Source organism: Lampetra planeri, chromosome 74, assembly GCF_965212315.1.
Source record: "Lampetra planeri chromosome 74, kcLamPlan1.2.h2, whole genome shotgun sequence".
Taxonomy (NCBI): Eukaryota; Metazoa; Chordata; class Hyperoartia; order Petromyzontiformes; family Petromyzontidae; genus Lampetra; species Lampetra planeri.
In genome coordinates, this window is record NC_136179.1 from 815,950 (window position 1) to 829,019 (window position 13,070).

General features: G+C 52.4%; 1 long non-coding RNA gene across 1 annotated transcript in view; it reads left to right on the forward strand.

Annotated features, from left to right (window-relative positions):
• Window positions 1-8,608: 8,608 nt before the first annotated feature.
• The window catches only part of LOC144737880 (uncharacterized), a 41,650-nt gene continuing 37,188 nt past the window's right edge, over window positions 8,609-13,070 (forward strand). Inside the window, exons 1-2 of the long non-coding RNA XR_013589094.1 lie at window positions 8,609-8,804; window positions 9,622-9,782. This is a non-coding gene — a long non-coding RNA (uncharacterized LOC144737880). The remainder of the gene's footprint in view (window positions 8,805-9,621; window positions 9,783-13,070) is intronic.

Genomic DNA, 13,070 nt, shown 5'->3' on the forward strand with positions numbered 1-13,070 from the left:
AGGGTTCCGCCTCCCCCCTGTCTTTCTCCCTCTCATTTTTGTATTCGCCTCTCTCTCACTCCCCGATCCCGCCGCAGGCTGGCGGCGTGCTGGGAGGAGAGGCGGGCTTCGCTGGGGATCCACCAAATGGTGGATGGCGAGGAGAGGCTTCTGCAGTGACGCAGTCCAGACTTGAGGCTTCACATACTGACCACGAGTCCTCCCCTGCCTCTGCTTATACAGGGTGTTTGAAAAAGTTGGTCACGATTTGAAATCACTATATCTCTGCAAGCACGAACCGCCCATGAATGCAACTCTTACCACTTGAAAGGGCGAGGCATAGAGTTTCAAATGATTACCGCCAAATGCCTCTCCCAGTGCACAAACAGCCCCTAACCTTGTTTTATAAATGACACACTGCCTCAATATTGGATCGGTCGCACGGAACCTGAAGACTTGGCGGTACACTCTTGGCCCCAAGATCCCCAGACATCACATCCTGCGACTTTGTGGGGATACGTCAAAGACCGTGTTTTTGTGCCACCATTAGCGACTAATCTGGATGGCCTCAAAAACAGAATCACGGCAGCGGTGACTTCAGTGGAAGAAGACACTTTGAGAGGCGTTTGGGACTAATTCCACTATCGTCTCGATGTTGTCCGTACAGCAGGTGGAGGGCACATAGAGCATTTATAAAATGGTTAGTAAAACTTAATAACTCATTAAACCGTTTGTAACTTTTTGTTTAATTGTAACATGTTGCCATCGTGAAATTTTGAAATTGGGTTCATTTTTTTAAACACCCTGTATTCTTTAAGCTACGCTCCCTAGTGAAACGTTCCCGATGGTTCCCGCACGTTCCTCTTGATTCCACCCATTAGCCTTGGCGCAGGTATATCCCCGCTTAGGATTGGATACCCGTTATCCAGTGATGGCCGTGCAGTTACCATTTTCCGCCCACTAGATGGCGCTCTCATTAAATCACCCCCCCCCACCCCCAATATAGTTATGAGTAATGGAGAGACGCGGTAAAGGAACCCAGCGGTAAGTAACATAAGGCCATACCCAACAATGATGAAGGCGATAATATCAAGAATTAACTTTGAGAGTAAAATAAGTAAGACGAATGCCATAACGCAGGTAGAGGAATAACATGCGGCAACGTCAACTAAACCGAGGCGTTTTGGAACGAGTCCATGACGCCGCACCATCCGCGGTCGCCGTATCGCGGTCTGCATTGGCCGGCATGTCGGGAGGCAGGACCGCCGATGGAGGATTAGAAAGGTCCGTCGCAGTTGGGCTGGTCCGGGCGGGGTCGCCCGTAATGGTGGTCAAGGGTCCGGATGCTGTGGGCGGCAAAACAGAATCCCTCGGGGGATCACCCTGTAACCGCACCGGCCTCGGTTTGTCAGATACGTCAGACCCCGGCAGACCAATTACTGGAGATGAAGAAACGACATGCGGGGAAATTAACTGTTTCAACTGAGATGGGTGGACGAACCAACGACGACAACCCACCCGAATGCATACACATTGCGGACGTCTAATCTCAACCATCTCAACAGGACCGTGCCACGGATAATGTAATTTGGGAGAGATGCTAATGGGCACCTGAGGGCAATGTAGCCAAGCCCTGTCGCCAAAGGACCACGGCATATCATGGCCGGACCTGCGCGCACAACGCTCATTGCGCGCCTGTGTCTTTTTAGAATAAATTCTAGCTGCCTCCCGAGCCTCAGAAATCCGGCGCAAGGAGTTCTGAACATGGTCAGGGCAGGGTAGATTTCATGCCACCAACAGGTGCCCCCAATTGAGCATCTATCGGCGGCACATTTTCCCTCCCATACATAAAAAATGGCAAAAATCCCGTGGAAGCATGCGGGGCCAACCTGTACGCGGCAAGCACACTCGGAACATGCAAATCCCAATCGGCCTGTTTAGCATCCACAGTCTGACAAAGCATGGCGGGTCAAGGTCCGATATAGCCATTCGACCATGACATCGGTCTGACTTTCTTGGTGGCCAGTGCATTGCAAACATCGCGTAACAATTTAGAAGAAAAGTTTGGTCCGTAAGCATTTGTTCCGGAGCACCTTTGTCCATAACATAACCATTCAAAAACTCATCAACGATGGAGGTCGCCGATTGGTCAGGCAGTGGCCAAGCTATCGGCCACTGAGAAAAATATTCCACTCCCACCAAAAGATGTTTATTTCCCCTAGGAGTGATCAGAAAGGGGCCTATTACATCGAGAGCCACTAACTCGTTGATACGCGAGACCGAAATAGATTGCAGTGGCGGATGACACTTCTGCTGCGGCGGCTTCCTCCGAATACATTCAGGGCATGATCGGATTAATTTAGAAACATCGGCAATCATACCAGGTCAATAGTATTTTTTTGGACACCGCGGTGCAACAATTTTTCCCCGTGCAGCACGTGAATCAAGCCATCACAGAGAGCAACGGGAACGATGATCCGCCAGTGATCCAGCATATCATCCCTCCACATCAAAAGGCCGTCATGAACAGCCAATCGGCCACCCTCATCCAACACAGAAGACTTATGTGTGTGTTTGCTAGACGCCACAAAGTCCATAAGGAGTCGTCCAGCAGCTGCTTGCGCACCCACATGGAGTGCGGAAACCGCAATACATCGTCAACCGGAGCATCCACGCCGTGCATAGTTGGATCGGCCACTGGGGACATGACAGTTCACGGTAACGAGGCAACAGGTGCACAATGACTCGTTCCGGAAGAACATGCGCAGCAATGCACATGCGGCAGTCGTGACAGGGCATCCGCATTCCAATGCCGGGAGCCCTTACGATCAACCACATCGAACGAATACTCCTGCAATATCACGAGCAAACGAGATAGCTGGCCGGCTGGCTGCTTGGCTTTCAGGGAGTACTGGAGAGTCGCATGATCAGTGCGGACAATGAATATCCTGCCGTAGAAGTAGGGTCTGTATTGTCGTATAAAATAAACAATCGGCAATTCCGCAGGGGAGAGGACACGGCTGCCATAAGCGACCACCTTTTCAACACCGTTTTTCATTTGGGATAAGACAGCGCCGATGCCTGTATCGCTAGCATCAGTGTGAAGGGTAAATGGAAGAAAAAATCCGGATATTCAAGCGTGGACGCATCCGACAATCATTTGCGGAAAGCCATGAACACAGCTTCCTCCTCTGGACCTAATCTGAACCTCTGATTTTTAAGAGTTAATGCATGCAAGTGTTTAGTGACCATAGCAAAATTTAGCACAAACCGACGGTAATATGAAGCAAATCCGACGAAACTGCACACATCACCCACGCACGTGGAGGTTGACCAATCACGAACACATGCAGTTTTCACCGGGTCCGTGGCGATGCCGCCGGAAGTAACAAAATGGCCCAGATAACACACGGAATTTTTCAACAAATGACATTTTTTCGGCTTGAATTTCAAACTAGCAGAGCGCATCCTATCAAAAACGGAGCACAGGCGGCGGAGGTGCTCATCAAAAGTACGACTAAAAACAATAACATCATCTAAATAAATGAGGCAAGTGTCTCACTGCAACCCAGCCAAAACGAGCTCCATTAAGCATTGAAAGGTAGCCAGAGCCGAATTTAAGCCTATTGGAAGGCAATTAAACTGAAAAGTCCCTGAGGCATACGGAAAGCGGTTTTCAGCTTCGACGAGTCATCCAAAGGTAATTGCCAGAACCCGGAGGAGAAATCGAGAGTTGAAAAACATCGCGCCCCGGACAAAGTATCAAGGGAGTCATCCATGTGTGGGAGCGGATACGCGTCGGCCACCAAAACTTTGTTCAACTTGTGGTAATCAACGCAGAATCTGAGGTTACCAGGCTTATTATTGACGGCGAAATAATATCTGCGGCCAGCATGCCATTGACAGCGTGCTGCATGCGTTACTTCTCCCCCGGACTCAATCGATGCGAATTTTGACGGATGGGGCTGGTTTCCCCCATATCAATATGATGTGACAAAAGGGACGTGCGTCCCAAATCGAAATAGTTTTTACTAAAGACATCTGAAAATTCACACAAAGCGAACGCAACTTGTTCCGTTGCTCCGAGGACAAGGATACATTCTCCCCACATAAATCTGCGACCCATCGATCGTCCAAAATAGAAGAGGGATGAGTCGCACCCACCAATGGAATTGACTCAACCTCGTCGTCTTCCAAAAAGACGGTGGTGGCATGGGCCAACACCGTGCCAACAGAAACAACAACCGCCCCCCATTAAGAACTTGCATAAACGGGCCTGCTCGGAACGAACGATCGTCTTTGCGCCGACAAGCATCAGACCTTGGGTCGCAGTATTAGATGGGGTCAGAATGACCCCAGCCACCGCATTATCGCATCGTATCCCCTTACGATAACGCAACGGCACTAGCATTTGGGAACCAGGCAGAATCGCAACTGTGACATCAGCTAGCGCCTTCATGACGGCACACGGCAGCATTTCCAAGCAGCCCTGGTCCACTAGGATATTAACAGGCATCCTTCGAAGGAAATCAGCACCTAACAAGCAGGGCACGGCCAGCGACCTGGAGATCAAAACCAGCCCCGACGCAGCGACATCTCCGATCGCAATATGGGCGTCCACCTTGCCGATGATGCCCATGCTACCGCCGTTCACAGCAACACAAGCATCAAAGGCTGGACGGACTTGCGAAATGCAGATCGACAATAATTGAAAGATAACATCAGAAATAATTGGAGTGGAAGCCCCCGTGTCCACCAAGACGCGAACATCCACCCCCTGAATCGAACCAAGCACAGCCGAGGATCCCACATCCGCCACGACCACGCGACGCGCTAGATTTTTCCATTGCATAACCGAAACGGGCCATTCTCTAGCGACCGAACCCGAACACATAGTGTCAACACACGAACCACGATGCGAATGAATGTGCCCCGTGTCATGAGATGCATGAGGTGGTGAATTTGGCCGGGTGTCCGACGCATACCGACTCGCCTGTGGGGGAGGATGTTGAGCCGTCGGAGAGTTGTCAGGAGCTGGAGCAGCAGCCGAAGTCGGTGAACGAGGGCGACCCCGGCAATCTGTCGCATAGTGGCCCAACTGGCCACACCTGAAGCAGGTCACGGGTGGTCGTTGAGCTCCCCAGTCATCACCCCGACGTGGCCTGATGAACCCTCGGCGACGTGCAGTGTCGCCCCGTCTTCGATCCCAACGAGGAACTGCCGCCGCGAGATCACCCTCGGAAGCGTGTCTTCAGGCAGAATGTGTACAACTTTATTTGGTGACCAACCCTTAGGCTCCCCGTCCCGGCTAGGATCACCCATCCATACAGACCACCGCTGCAGGCTCTCGTGTGCGCGAAGGCATCTGGCGGCCCATCAAAACAACTGCACATAGTGACCGCACGCAGGCAGAACCACCCCAATGTCCCTTGCTAGAGCCAACATCCGTTTCATGACCAACAAGTCAAGGGCCTCTTGTTTAACATCAGGGTAGGCGGCCACAGCCAACGCCATCAGAGCACTACGGTAGGCGAGAGGAGACTCGGAGCTCCCCCGCCTCCATTGCATGAACTTTCGTCGAGTATCGGTAGGTGGTTCGTAGACTTCTGCCATCTCGGCATATGCATCTTTTTCTCAGGGGGAATCGACCTGAACACCGCCAGAGCCTCATCATCCAAGACGGTCGGCAGAGCGACCAACGCCTATTCCTCTGACCAATGTGTAGAGGTGTTACGGAGGGGGTGTTATAGAGTTGATACGGATGGGAAACAAACACACTGGGCGTGGCTATGTCTGTACGCGAGCAGGTGCTTACATCGACGTCCGCGCCGTTTAGCCTGGGGGGCTAATACGGCGCTGGGATCCCCCACGGCCCCACCCCTCAGGGCCTATGGCCTGGCCCCTCGCCAACCAGTCGGCAGCAGCCATCGCGGAGGCCTTTGTCCAGGGCTACGTCCTCGACTAAGGTGCTCCGGAGCGGCTGCTGACCGACCAGGGTAAAAAAATTTCGGCAAAACTTCTCCACGAAGTATGCGAGCTCCTGGGAACGAAAAAGATTCGTACCTCCCCATATCATCCGCAAACTGACGGGATGGTGGAGCGTCTGCATCGGACTATCACGTCCATGCTGTCCCAACAGGTCTCCGAATCCCAGACCGATTGGGACCTTCAGATTCTGGGGGTTTTGGCGGCATACAGAATGGCTCCCCATGCGGCGACCGGATTTTCGCCCTTCTTCCTAATGTACGGCCGCGAGCCTAACCCACCTGTTCCGACTCAGCTGCAGATCTCCACGCCGCATGGTAAATCTAAATTGACCGAACATGTTAAATTCAACATCGCTAAATTGACAGAGGCACGGGAGGCGGCCATGCAGAATTCGGAACTCCGCCAGAAGGCTAATGAGAGGCTCAGGCTGGGTCGGGCGCATGTGCTTCAGTGGAAACCGGGTGACAAGGCGTGGTTGCACTGTCCCCAAGTACCACTGGCGACCTCGTCTAAGCTGGTGCGGCCGTGGCGGGGGCCTGTGGAAGTGGTGCAGGTTTTGCGGCCACAATGTGTGCGTGTCAAATGGGGGAAGCGTCGGTGGTTCGTGCACCCCTCCAGATTGAAACCGTTCGTTGCGGCCCATGTTCCTACTTCACACACGCGTGGCCAAACATGTGAGGAGTCCACCAACTCCCGGAGTCCGACTTCGCTGCTTTCGCCTGACTTGACACCGACTGTTCCACCTCCAGGTGCACCAGGAGTGACGTGCTCACGACCGCCAACCCCTTCAGGGGGGGTCAGGGGTCGCTCAGCAGCGAAGCCAGACACTCTCACACCCAGACTGTTGACACCCGCCACTTGGCAAGCCGGGGCTGCCCCTTGTGACGGCCCCGCCGCAAGAACGCGCGCCAAAACGCGCAGACTTTTGTGAGGTCGGCCGTTGGGGGGCCCTTGTGGGAGGGCGTCCTGGGTACTTGTATATATGTTGGTTTTACGGGATGGGGTATTTATTCGGGGGGGGGTGTGTCGGGTTGTTGTTGTTGTTATTGTTGTTATTGTTGAAAGTTTCGTGAGGCACACACAGATTTGGGGGGCATGCATCTTTAGTGTGATTTTGTTGCAGCCGGGACGGCTGCGGGCTGTACAGGGGGGGTAATGTAGAGGTGTTACGGAGGGGGTGTTATAGAGTTGATACGGATGGGAAACAAACACACTGGGCGTGGCTATGTCTTTATGCGGGCAGGTGCTTACATCGACGTCCGCGCCGTTTAGCCTGGGGGGCTAATACGGCGCTGGGATCCCCCACGGCCCCACCCCTCAGGGGGGAAGTTGCTATATAAGGCAGTGAGCCAGAGGGCTCGGGGTTCAGTGTTCAGCTTTAACCAGAGAAGCAAGAAGACCTGCTAGATAGGCCCTGGGACTCCCTTGGATCGCTGTCCTTCTCAGGACCGACCAAGGCCAGCCAGTGGCGTGGCCCCAAGAGCCCAGAGCCGATGCTCTTGTAAGAGCCGGTCTGGGAACTCAGGGTGCCGTAATCCCAGCTTAACCAGGGCTGGGTTAGCTAGCCTCCCCTAGCCCGATAGTGGAGGACCTAGGAATAGGCTAGCTGTGACATAGGTTGTCGATCTCCCAGTTAGACGGGTGGAGGGGCCGATACCCCTCCAAGTGTTGTATATCTCGGCCTGTAGATACAACTGTGTTTAATAAATAAGTGTGCCTCCGACTACGTTGTCCAAGCCTCCTTGAACCACACTACAAATTTACTGACCGGAATGCCGCCTCGAACTGCCACGTAAAGGCGCTCCAATCGCCGCCAGCAGCGACAAATTCATTGACGTGCGGGAGCCAGCGGTTGCGCTCGGCCCCGTTACGTCCAACTGTAGGAGCGGCTTCCTCTGGTTGCGCACCACGCGGCTCTTGTGAAATGGCGGGTTCCTGCCGCGCCCTTGCCGCGCCGCCCCCCTCTGTGTCGCTCCCTCTCCCGGGGCTCCTCCCCTCCTGTCTCTCTCTCCTGGGACCCCCCCCCCTCTCTTTTTTCCCCAGGGTTCCCCCCCCCCCCTCTTTCCCTCTCCCCCCCCCCCCACTCTTTCCCTCTCCCGGGGCTCCTCTCCCCCCTTTCCCTCTCCCGGGGCTCCTCTCCCCCCCCCCCCCACTCTTTCTCTCTGCCGGGGCTCCCCCCCGTTTCCCTCTCCCGGGGCTCCTCCCCCCTCTTTCCCTCTCCTGGGACTCCCCCCCCCCCTCTTTTCCTCTCTCGGAGCTCCTCCCTCCCTCTTTTCCTCTCTCGGAGCTCCTCTCCCCTCCCCTCTTTTCCCCTCCCGCCCCCCCCCCTCTGTCCCTCTCCCGGGGCTCCCCCCCCCCCCCACTCTTTCTCTCTGCCGGGGCTCCCCCCCACTCTTTCCCTCTCCCGGGGCTCCCCCCCCCCCCTCTTTTCCTCTCTCGGAGCTCCTCCCTCGCCCCCTCTTTTCCTCTCTCGGAGCTCCTCTCCCCTCCCCTCTTTTCCTCTACCGGCCCCCCCCCCTCTGTCCCTCTCCCGGGGCTCCTCCCCCCCCCACTCTTTCCCTCTCCCGGGGCTCCCCCCCCCCCTCTTTTCCTCTCCCGGCCCCACCCTCTGTCCCTCTCTCGGAGCTCCTCCGCCTTGTTCCTCACCCTCGGCTCCTCCCCTTACAGTCTCTCTCCCTTTCACGCAGAAGGGAAGCGGCTTGCTTCGGAAGCCCTGCAGCAGCATAATATTCCAAACAAGGGCAGAATGTTTTTTCGGCTGGTCCCTGATTTCACGACAATGAAGCAGCAGCAGCAGCGCACGCTGATGATGATCATCGGCTTCGTGCTCGTTTTGGGTGAGTGCGCAGTTTTAACTGTCACGGCGCAGTCACACCGCTCGCACTGTCACTGCACCTCCGATTAGCACGTTTGCTTACATACATGCTGTATTCATGATCCCGCTGACTTTGGGAGCTCATACAACCGAGTATTGTGCGTGTCAACAACATTTAATTCGTTGAGCTGCTGTAGCAGCTCTTTATCAGAAGCGACTTGGCCATCACAAATGATAGCACCTCAACCACGTGGGCTCATCATCATCAAGTGGACATTCATAGTAGCAGCCAAATACTCTACACGCGTGACGTTGATTATAAATGTAGAGGGAAACCCCGGCGAAAATTCCGGGGAGAGACGCAAGGGTGGGGATCGAACCACGACCTCCTACATACCAGGCGAGGAAGATAGCATCTCCTAGCCACCGTAGCGGCCCAATATGAGACGGCATCACCCAAATGCTCCAATCCCTTTTACCCGGCTCCCAATTCAATCCCGGATCAATCTGAAGGTCGCAATCAACATCTGCAAGATCATCCACACACTCTCCTGCCTCTCCTTTCTCATCTCACTCCACTCTCCTCTACGCACTCTCTGCCCCAGCAGCCAAGAATTTCTACTCAAGCTCCCAGTCGATCTTGACTAAGTGAGACGTCGCTCTTTCTCCTCTGCTGCCCCCATAGCCAGGGACTCCATTCCCCCAGCTACCCATGCTGTTAACTCCCTGTCAATATTCCATGTATCCTTTATGGCAAATGTATGGATTCTGGCTACCCCTTGTATGGCTTGGAGAGGTTCCACTGTGTATACTTATGTTGTGGTTTGCCATCTTTACAGATTACACTACTCTCCTTGAAGCAGTGAACGTTTTCGTCACGGGCCCAGTGACGGTCAATCCTGGACAGAGCTTAAATCTTTCCTGCAGCTTCTCATCAAGTGCAGATCCTGGTCCACTCACTGAAATGAGCTGGAATTTAGAAAATGGTCACCAGCAGCAGGTGAGTTTAGTGATATGCAAGATTTTGATCTGGTTTTCCACAGAAGCTTAAGCGATCAATACTGTGTTTCATGATTTAAGTTTGGATCAGAATTGTGAACATGTTATGAGTGAATATCCCTCCAGAATTCCCGCTGTTGTGCTGAAGCAATAATATATTATGCACGTTTGTTCTCGTGACTACTTCATTAAATGGCTGTGTTGGGTGGAACAGGGTTTATGAGACGATCTAAGCCAAAAACTATATTCTGATTTTATTTTTATTCCTTGACTCGTGCATTATGCATGGCCACCGGTTTACATTTAATGGTGAAACATTTTAAATATTGCATTGACGGTTGGGAGGAGCGGTAGTGCAGTAGTGCTGCGGTGATCTGAGTTCAATTGCTGGCGACGGCTCACATCAGCGGCTAAGAGTAATACACGAACTGGTCCCGGGCACCCATCCTCCATCAACAACCCAGCACTGACCAGTGTCGTGAAGTATGATCAATCTCAGATCCCTTTCCCGTGAGCAACGCGGGGTGTACAAAGGCCTTCATCCAGCAGTGGATTGACAAGGGACTGCCACTGATGTATAATGCAGGCGTGTGTGGCTTGACAAGTGAGATAACACTGAGAAAATCGTCCGGTAAGGAAACTTGTTAAACGCTCGTCGCATTCCCATTGACTCCCTCCGATGTTAAAAGCTGAGTTACGTTTCAGCCCCACATTTTTTACCACTCTTGAATAGCTTTTTCGTGACAAAAAAATAACCACAGTGCAAGATCCCCCATATAGCCGATGATGTCACCTCCTTACAGCCACACATTTGAAATCAACACTCACAATATCGTATTGATGATATTTGATCAACCTGGAACCAATGCAAAACTCGATACCCTGCCACCAACATCGGTGACAGGGGTGTCATTGTTCATCACACGGCTGCCAAATAAGACATCACCGCTCGACTACAACCACACGTCAATTCCCAAATCATGGTCAGACGTGCTTGCGCTGCTGATTGTTCACCTGGAAAATCTTCCATTTGGCGAAGGGCTTTTTCCCAGACCACTTCAAAATGGTGCAGGTAACACCATTCCTGAAAAAGTTGGCTTGAGCAATAACCCAGCAAAATATCGCCAGATCTCAAAGCCGAGTACCATTTCAAAGATCATAGAGCACCTATGTGTCTGGGTTATTTCCCCATGACTGGAAAATTCAACCCATTGCAGTCGGTGTGCTGAAAGTTCCACAGCACGAAGACGGCCCTACTAAAGAATACTGATGACCGTCTACAAGATCATGGATGACCGGTGCACTGCAGCGTCGATTGGCCTCGATCTCTCAACTGCCTTTAACACTATCAACCATGAGATACTTATTGGGTGGCTAAGGTTTGGTGTATCCGGCACGGCACTGTGATGGATTGAGTCATTCCTACATGGTCGATCACAGTTCGTCAAGCTGGGTGATGAACAGTCATCGCCAATGCCATGCCAAGTGGGCATACCACAGGGGTCTGTACTCAGGCCCATTCCTATTTTCAACATACTTCTCTCCTATCGCCGATGTCACCTCACCACATGACATCAAGTTCCATCAATATGCTGATGATACACAATTGTCTACCGCAGTGAAGTCAAAGTTAGATACGGAGAGCCTCGGTAACCTCGAGAATTGCACGCGAGTGGTGCACGTGTGGTTTGCACGAAACAAAATGCTGCTTAATCCAAAACAATCGGAGGTTATCCTGGTTTTTTGTACCCGGGCTTAGAGGAAATAATTCGTGGGAGGATCAAGTTTGGTGGTCACAGACACCAGGATTCAGTTTGCTCCTCATCTAAAGAGCCTCGGCACCATACTCGACCAGAATGTCATTTGATCACCACGTGGAAAATATCGTCAGGTTCTGTAATTTTCATATCAGGGCTCTAGGACACATTCAACCACTATTGAGTCATGCCATAGCCAACACGGTGACGTGTCGCATAGTATCGATTAGGCTCGATTATTGCAACTCACCACTCCATGGGACATCTGGCAAAAACATTACCAAGCTGCACCATGTACAACATTCTCTGGCATGTGTCATGACGGGTACTACAGGACCGGACCATGTCCGTCCAGTGCTCGCCGAGCTGCATTGGCTTTTGGTTACCAAATTAATACATTTTAGGTCGCACGTATTCCAAACAAAGTGATTGCCATAAATAAACCACAATACCTCGCTACTAAACTCGTCAAGGAGCATAGACCATAACGTAAACTCGCTCATCCTTGCAGCAGTGGCAGCTTTTTGTTGGCCATTGAACAAAGACGGTGGTCACTGTATCATTGCGCGGTGCTTTCAGATGCGCTTCTGCAGCCGTCTGGAACGCTTCTTCCTTCCGATTTGAGGAAGCCACTAGGAGCGATGGTACACTTTTAAATCATCGTCTAGATTGAGAAACTCATTTGCATAGAACTTATTTTTGTTGTTGAATTTAGTTTGTTGTCCTTCTCCCGCACTTCCGATTAGCATGGTTGTATGGTGCGTAAGAAGTTGAACATACATACATATGTAGTGTCAGCGGAGCGGGAGGCAAGGCTCTTGAGGAGGCATCTTCTTTATTCGACAATCTCAGGTTCACAGGTTCGCCCTCGCTTCTCCCAAGTCGTCTAGCCTAGCCCTAACACAACCCTGACCGTGTTACACCGACGGCGCCGACAAAGACCGCTAAAAACTATCCGGCCGTGCAATATCTAGCGAAGATGGCAGCGACAAAAGCGATGAAGACGACAGCGTCGATGAGATGAGTCCACTTCCCAGAACCGGCAGCCATGAGCTCCCGCTCTCAGCTCATGTCATGCTACCCGGCGCGGCCTGGTTCCGCCCTGGCTAAGCCTCCCTTCTCGAACCAACTAGTGGGTTCCAGGGGCTTCCAGATAGAGTCTTCTATGACCCTTTCCCCAGTTCCTCCGCCCTGCCGACACACACCGCGTATATGCTCACAGGCATGTGAGCATATACCATTGCTGGACAACAGACAGCGCTATTACACTACACATATGTAATGACTCGGACAACTGGATCCTTGGAGCCTCTTTATTAAAGATACAGTGACTATACTGAGCCCGGACTTGGTTCTTCATGCTGTAGCTCGTCCCTTCCCTCGAACGTCCCCTCCCCTTGTGCTCTGCCCTTTTATATATTTCCAGTCCCCTTTCTCGAATGTTCCCTCACTTTATTTCCCTTAGCCAATCCTTGTCCTTCCCCTCATGGATCCAAAACATCGCCCCTTGTTTCCACTCTGGTTCCTGCCTA